The 8528-nt window shown below is 40.8% G+C and overlaps 1 non-coding gene across 1 annotated transcript; it reads left to right on the top strand.

Annotated features, from left to right (window-relative positions):
* Positions 1–7572: 7572 nt before the first annotated feature.
* LOC130953924 (small nucleolar RNA R71) lies at positions 7573–7680 on the top strand. Its single transcript, XR_009076085.1, has one exon. It is a non-coding gene; the product is annotated as a small nucleolar RNA R71 (small nucleolar RNA).
* The last annotated feature ends 848 nt before the right edge of the window (positions 7681–8528 follow it).

Genomic DNA, 8528 nt, shown 5'->3' with positions numbered 1-8528 from the left:
GCTTAAACGTGTTCGACATTCACACTCCTGGGCTACCTTCTTCATTCCCACGTTTAAGCTCCAGTTTAAGGTCAAACTGGAGCTTAAACGTGTTCGGCGTTTTTACTCCTCCAGGGTTGCCTTCTCATTTCCACGTTTAAGCTCCAGTTTGACCTCAAACTGGAGCTTAAACGTGTTCGACCAGAAATTGCCTCCAGGGGTTGCAATCTTCATTACCACGTTTAAGCTTCAGTTTAACCTTAAACTGAAGCTTAAACGTGTTCGATTAATTACCTTCCTGGGTTGCTTTCTTCCAATTCCACGTTTAAGTTTCAGTTTAACCTTAAACTGAAACTTAAACTTCAACTTAAACGCCACCTTTTGAAAGGGTTTCTGGGCCAAATATATTGAAGTTTAAGTTAGCATTTGAGCACAAATATTAACTTAAACGTATTATGGTATGAAACCCAATTGAATATTATGGTTTATGGGATTGGGCCGGAAGAATTGATGAGTCTGGAACTTCAATTTGTTGAGTCTTGTGTCATTACTTGTTTATCACTAAATTTGCTCAATGAATGTTACAGAATTGGATCACAGCCTCATCAGGATCATGGATCATAAACCCAAAGCAAAAGGAAATCAAGAAAAAGCCTCAAAGCCCAAGAAACTCAACAGAAGCTCAATTTAGAAAGTGTATAAATAGGATAGAATTGAAGTTAGTAAGGACTTTTTTGGGGGGGACACTTTGGAACTTTGGATCATTTTGCTATTTTCATACTTGTAATAGAATTCAGAGCTATGACTCACTAAACCCCTTTCATTGGGTTAGGGAGCTCTATTGTAATTCAATGAATCAATAATAGTTTTTATCTTCTTCTTCAATCTTTTCTCTTGAATTTTGTTAGAAAGCTTCTCGATCTAATTCCATTGGTTAGTTGTCTTGGGAAAGAAACTATCCATAATTGGAATCCTTCGGAACCTTGGGAAAGGAATGGAGGATTCATGCTAGAGAAGCTTTCTCACAGTGAATTGGATTGGGGTTTGGATGGATATTGTGACATGTAATCCTACCAAATTGTGGTTCATGAAATTGTGTGGTATAATCAGTGATCGAGCATCATCTCTTCTTATGAACATTTAAACCAAGGGATTGGGAATTTGTTTGTTTTTAGAGAGAATTGGTGAGCCAACGGATTGGGATCCAATCATATAAGATTGCCAAGCAAAATTCAATGAATGCATTGGTTGAGGAAGGGATAAAACGTTTTGATTCGGAGATCTCAATATCTCCTGAAACCCAATGAATTCCCCATTTCTGATCTACCACTTTCTCTTACATTCTGCAATTAAATTCATGCAATCACCCCCATCCCTTTTAATTTCAGCAATTTAGCTTCTCGCTCTTTAATTCATGCAATTTTACATTCCGCAATTCTCATCTAAATCTTGATTCCGCTCAACTAGAACATACTTCTAATCCGAATTGCTCACTCAACCAATCCTTGTGGGATTCGACCTCACTCTATTGTGAGTTTTTACTTGACGATAACCGGTGCACTTGCCGGAAGGAATTTTGCCGATCGTGCAATTTCCTAAATCGTAGCATATCAAGTTTATGCACATCACTAGCTAACGTCATTTTGGTGAAAAATTAAAACTGAAAATAGAGGATGTGTGTAGATTACACCGACCTCAACAAGGCTTGCCCCAAGGATCCATACCCTCTCTCTAGCATTGATGCTCTGATCGACTCAGTCTCATGTTATCGGTATTTGTTCTTCATGGACGCTTATTCGGGATACAACCAAATTCTGATGTACAAATTAGACCAAGAAAATACCTCGTTCATAACCCCAAAAGCTAACTATTGTTACATAGTGATGCCTTTCGGGTTAAAAAATGCGAGTGCTACATACCAATGGTTGATGAATAAGGTGTTCTTTTCCACCTAGGAGAACTGGTGTGCGAAATTGTGATCACTACTTTTCACAACTCAAATAATCCCTAGTAATGGCCCCAAGAACTTGGTGCTCAATACCATGGCATAAACACAACTTTGCACAACTAACCAGCAAGTGCACTGGGTCGTCCAAGTAATAAACCTTACGCGAGTAAGGGTCGATCCCACGGAGATTGTTGGTATGAAGCAAGCTATGGTCACCTTGTAAATCTTAGTCAGGCAGACTCAAATGGGTATAGTGATATACGAATAAAGCATAAAGATAAAGATAGAGGTACTTATGTAATTCATTGGCAGGAACTTCAGATAAGCGTATGAAGATGCCTTCCCTTCCGTCTCTCTGCTTTCCTACTGTCTTCATCCAATCCTTCTTACTCCTTTCCATGGCAAGCTTATGTAGGGTTTCACCGTTGTCAGTGGCTACCTCCCATCCTCTCAGTGAAAATGTTCCTATGCTCTGTCACAGCATATGGCTAATCAGCTGTCGGTTCTCGGTCAGGCCGGAATAGAATCCAGTGATTCTTTTGCGTCTGTCACTAACGCCCCGCCTGCTAGGAGTTTGAAGCACGTCACAGTCATTCAATCATTGAATCCTACTCAGAATACCACAGACAAGGTTTAGACCTTCCGGATTCTCTTGAATGCCGCCATCTGTTCTCGCCTATACCACGAAGACTCCGGTTAAAGAATCCAAGAGATAAACATTAGAGCCTCGTCTGCTTGTAGAACAAGAGTGGTTGTCAGTCACTTTGTTCATAAGTGAGAATGATGATGAGCGTCACATAATCATCACATTCATCATGTTCTTGGGTGCAAATGAATATCTTGGACAAAGAACAAGCGGAATTGAATAGAAGAACAATAATAATTGCATTAATACTCGAGGTACAGCAGAGCTCCACACCTTAATCTATGGTGTGTAGAAACTCCACCGTTGAAAATACATAAGGACAAAAGTGATCATTGGTTTCGGCCCCAGAGAGGGAACCAGAAGAACCAAGATGAAAATACAATAGTAAAGGTCCTATTTATAGGAAACTAGTAGCCTAGGGTATACAGAGATGAGTAAATGACATAAAAATCCACTTCCGGGCCCACTTGGTGTGTGCTTGGGCTGAGCAATGAAGCATTTTCGTGTAGAGACTCTTCCTGGAGTTAAACGCCAGCTTTTATGCCAGTTTGGGCGTTTAACTCCCATTTTGGTGCCAGTTCCGGCGTTTAACACTGGGATTTCTGAGGGTGACTTTGAACGCCGGTTTGGGCCATCAAATCTTGGGCAAAGTATGGACTATCATATATTGCTGGAAAGCCCAGGATGGCTACTTTCCAACGCCGTTGAGAGCGCGCCAATTGGGCTTCTGTACCTCCAAAAAATCCACTTCGAGTGCAAGGAGGTCAGAATCCAACAGCATCTGCAGTCCTTTTCAGTCTCTGGATCAGATTTTTGCTCAGGTCCCTCAATTTCAGCCAGAAAATACCTGAAATCACAGAAAAACACACAAACTCATAGTAAAGTCCAGAAAAGTGAATTTTAACTAAAAACTAATAAAAATCTACTAAAAACTCAACCAAATATACTAAAAATATACTAAAAACAATGCCAAAAAGCGTACAAATTATCCGCTCATCACAACACCAAACTTAAATTGTTGCTTGTCCTCAAGAAACTGAAAATCAAATAAGATAAAAAGAAGAGAATATACTATAGACTCCAAATTATCAATGAAACTTAGCTCCAAATTAGATGAGCGGGACTAGTAGCTTTTTGCCTCCGAACAGTTTTGGCATCTCACTTTATCCTTTGAAATTCAGAATGATTGGCTTCTTTAGGAACTCAGAATCCAGATAGTGTTATTGATTCTCCTAGTTAAGTATGATGATTCTTGAACACAGCTACTTATTGAGTCTTGGCCGTGGCCCAAAGCACTCTGTCTTCCAGTATTACCACCGGATACATACATGCCACAGACACGTAATTGGGTGAACCTTTTCAGATTGTTACTCAGCTTTGCTAGAGTCCCCAATTAGAGGTGTCCAGGATTCTTAAGCACACTCTTTTTGCCTTGGATCACAACTTTATTTCTTTCTTTTTCTCCTTTTTTCATTTTTTTTTGTATTCACTGCTTTTTCTTGCTTCAAGAATCATTTTTATGATTTTTCAGATCCTCAGTAACATGTCTCCTTTCTCATCATTCTTTCAAGAGCCAACAATTTTAACATTCATGAACAACAAATTCAAAAGACATATGCACTGTTCAAGCATACATTCAGAAAACAAAAAGTATTGTCACCACATCAAACTAATTAAGCTAGTTTTAAAGATGAATTCGAAATCCTGTACTTCTTGTTCTTTTGTAATAAAAACAGTTTTCATTTAAGAAAGGTGATGGATTCATAGGACATTCATAACTTTAAGGCATAGACACTAAGACACTAATGATCATAAGACACAAACATGGACAAACATAAGCATAAAAAAAATTTGAAAAACAGAAGAGTAAAGAACAAGGAGATTAAAGAACGGGTCCACCTTAGTGATGGCGGCTTGTTCTTCCTCTTGAAGGTCTTATGGAGTGCTTGAGCTCCTCAATGTTTCTTCCTTGTCTTTGTTGCTCCTCTCTCATGATTCTTTGATCTTCTCTAATTTCATGGAGGAGGATGGAATGTTCTTGGTGCTCCACCCTTAGTTGTCCCATGTTGGAACTCAATTCTCCTAGGGAGGTGTTCAGTTGCTCCCAATAGTCTTGTGGAGGAAAGTGCATCCCTTGAGGCATCTCAGGGATCTCATGATGAGAGGGGTCTCTTGTTTGCTCCATCTTTTTCTTAGTGATGGGCTTGAGGTCATGCCTTCTCAGTTGAACTGGCTTTCCTCTTGAATCTCTCTTTCATTGAGCACCCTCTTCATAAATATCTATTAGGACTTGGTCCAACCTTTGATCAAAGTTGACCCTTCTTCATGGCCACAACTTCATAGAAGTGGTCTTGATGCACCCCTGAGATGAATCTCTCCATCTCCCATGACTCGGAGGAGGAAGCTTTTGCCTTGCCTTTCCTCTTTCTAGAGGTTTTTCCGGCCTTGGATGCCATAAATGGTTATGGAAAAACGAAAAAGCAACGCTTTTACCACACCAAACTTAAAAGGTTTGCTCGTCCTCGAGCAAAAGAAGAAAGAATAGAGAAGAAGAAGAAGAAATGAGGAAGAAGGGAATGGCTTTTGTGTTCGGCCCAAGAGGGGGAGAAGTGGTGTTTAGGTTGTGTGAAAATGAAGGGGTGAAGAAGGGTTTATATAGGAGAGGGGGGGTCATGGTTCGGTCAAGTGAGGGTGGGTTTGGGTGGGAAAGTGGTTTGAATTTGAATAGTGAGGTAGGTGGGGTTTTATGAGGGATGGATGTGAGTGGTGAAGAGAAAGTGGGATTTGATAGGTGATGGGTTTTTGGTGAATGGGTGAAGAAGAATGAGGGTGGTGGGGTTGGTGGGGATCCTGTGGGGTCCACAGATCCTGAGGTGTCAAGGAAAAGTCATCCCTGCACCAAATGGCATTCAAAATCACGTTTTGAGCCATTTCTGGCGTTAAACGCCGGGCTGGTGCCCATTCCTGGCATTTAACGCCAGGTTCTTGCCCTTTTCTGGCGTTTAACGCCAGTCTGGTGCCCCTTTCTGGCGTTAAACGCCCAGAATGGTGCCAGACTGGGCGTTAAACGCCCAACTGCTAGCCTCACTGGCGTTTAAACGCCAGTGGGTTCTTCCTCCAAGGTGTGCTGTTTTTCTTCCTGTTTTTCATTCTGTTTTTGCTTTTTCAATTGATTTTGTGACTTCTCATGATCATCAACCTACAAAAAACATAAAATAACAAAAGAAAATAGATAAAATATAACATTGGGTTGCCTCCCAACAAGCGCTTCTTTAATGTCAGTAGCTTGACAGATGGCTTTCATGGAGCCTCACAAATGATCAGAGCAATGTGGGAACCTCCCAACACCAAACTTAGAGTTTGAATGTGGGGGTTCAACACCAAACTTAGAGTTTGGTTGTGGCCTCCCAACACCAAACTTAGAGTTTGACTGTGGGGGCTCTGTTTGACTCTGATTTGAGAGAAGCTCTTCATGCTTCCTCTCCATGGTGACAGAGGGATATCCTTGAGCCTTAAACACAAAGGATTCTTCATTCACTTGAATGATCAGTTCGCCTCTATCAACATCAATCACAGCCTTTGCTGTGGCTAGGAAGGGTCTGCCAAGGATGATGGTTTCATCCATGCACTTCCCAGTCTCTAGGACTATGAAATCAGCAGGGATGTAATGGTCTTCAATCTTCACCAAAACATCCTCTACAAGTCCATGAGCTTGTTTTCTTGAGTTGTCTGCCATCTCTAATGAGATTCTTGCAGCTTGCACCTCAAAGATCCCTAGCTTCTCCATTACAGAGAGAGGCATGAGGTTTACACTTGACCCTAAGTCACACAGAGCCTTCTTGAAGGTCATGGTGCCTATGGTACAAGGTATTGAAAACTTCCCAGGATCTTGTCTCTTTTGAGGTAATTTCTGCCTAGACAAGTCATCCAGTTCTTTGGTGAGCAAGGAGGGTTCATTCTCCCAAGTCTCATTTCCAAATAACTTGTCATTTAGCTTCATGATTGCTCCAAGGTATTTAGCAACTTGCTCTTCAGTGACATACTCATCCTCTTCAAAGGAAGAATACTCATCAGAGCTCATGAAAGGCAGAAGTAAGTCCAATGGAATCTCTATGGTCTCATTTTGAGCCTCAGATTCCCATGGTTCCTCATTGGGAAACTCATTGGAGGTCAGTGCACGCCCATTGAGGTCTTCCTCAGTGGCGTTCACTTCCTTTCCTTCCTCTCCAAATTCGGCCATGTTGATGGCCTTGCACTCTCCTTTTGGATTTTCTTCTATGTTGCTTGGGAGAGTACTAGGAGGGAGTTCAGTAACTTTCTTGCTCAGCTGTCCCACTTGTGCCTCCAAATTCCTAATGGAGGACCTTGTTTCAGTCATGAAACTTTGAGTGGTTTTGATTAGGTCAGAGACCATGGTTGCTAAGTCAGAGGTGTTCTGCTTAGAACTCTCTGTCTGTTGCTGAGAAGATGATGGAAAAGGCTTGCCATTGCTAAACCTGTTTCTTCCACCATTATTGTTATTGAAACCTTGTTGAGGTCTTTCTTGATTCTTCCATGAGAAATTTGGGTGATTTCTCCTTGAAGAATTATAGGTGTTTCCATAGGGTTCTCCTAGGTAATTCACCTCTTCCATTGAAGGGTTCTCAGGATCATAGGCTTCTTCTTCAGATGAAGCATCCTTAGTACTGCTTGGTGCATTTTGCATTCCAGACAGACTTTGAGAAATCAAATTGACTTGTTGAGTCAATATTTTATTCTGAGCCAATATGGCATTCAGAGTATCAATCTCAAGAACTCCTTTCTTCTGATTAGTCCCATTGTTCACAGGATTCCTTTCAGAAGTATACATGAATTGGTTATTTGCAACCATTTCAATCAGCTCTTGAGCCTCTGTAGGCGTCTTCTTCAAATGAAGAGATCCTCCAGCAGAGCTATCCAAAGACATCTTGGATAGTTCAGAGAGACCATCATAGAAAATACCTATGATGCTCCATTCAGAAAGCATGTCAGAAGGGCATTTTCTGATCAATTGTTTGTATCTTTCCCAAGCTTCATAGAGGGATTCTCCATCCTTTTGTCTGAAGGTTTGGACTTCCACTCTAAGCTTACTCAATTTTTGAGGTGGAAAGAACTTTGCCAAGAAGGCATTGACTAGCTTTTCCCATGAGTCTAGGCTTTCTTTAGGTTGTGAGTCCAACCATGTCCTAGCTCTGTCTCTTACAGCAAAAGGAAATAGCATAAGTCTGTAGACCTCAGGGTCAACCCCATTAGTCTTGACAGTGTCACAGATTTGCAAGAATTCAGCTAAAAACTGATGAGGATCTTCCAATGGAAGTCCATGGAACTTGCAATTCTGTTGCATTAGAGAAACTAATTGAGGCTTAAGCTCAAAGTTGTTTGCTCCAATGGCAGGGATAGAGATGCTTCTCCCATAGAAGTCGGGAGTAGGTGCAGTAAAGTCACCCAGCACCTTCCTTGCATTGTTTGCATTGTTGTTGTTTTCGGCTGCCATGTCTTCTTCTTCTTTGAAGATTTCTGTTAGGTCCTCTGCAAAGAGTTGTGCCTTAGCTTCTCTTAGCTTTTGCTTCAAGGTCCTTTCAGGTTCAGGGTCAGCTTCAACAAGAATGCTTTTGTCTTTGTTTCTGCTTATATGAAAGAGAAGAGAACAAGAAAATGTGGAATCCTCTATGTCACAGTATAGAGATTCCTTGAGGTGTCAGAGGAAAAGGAAAGTAGAAGACAGAAGTAGAAAATTCGAACTTATCAAAGAAGATGGAGTTCGAATTTTGCATTAAGGAATAGTGTTAGTCCATAAATAGAAGGATGTTAGAGGAAAGGAAGTAATTTTCGAAAATTAAGTAAAAGACTTTGAAAACATTTTGAAAAACATTAATTAATTTTCGAAAATAAGAGTGGGAAAGAAGTCAAGTGATTTTTGAAAAAGATTTTGAAATT

Source organism: Arachis stenosperma, chromosome 9, assembly GCF_014773155.1.
Source record: "Arachis stenosperma cultivar V10309 chromosome 9, arast.V10309.gnm1.PFL2, whole genome shotgun sequence".
NCBI classification, from domain to species: domain Eukaryota; kingdom Viridiplantae; phylum Streptophyta; class Magnoliopsida; order Fabales; family Fabaceae; genus Arachis; species Arachis stenosperma.
Note: the sequence above shows the minus strand (reverse complement) of the source record. Positions and strands in the feature narration are given on the sequence as shown.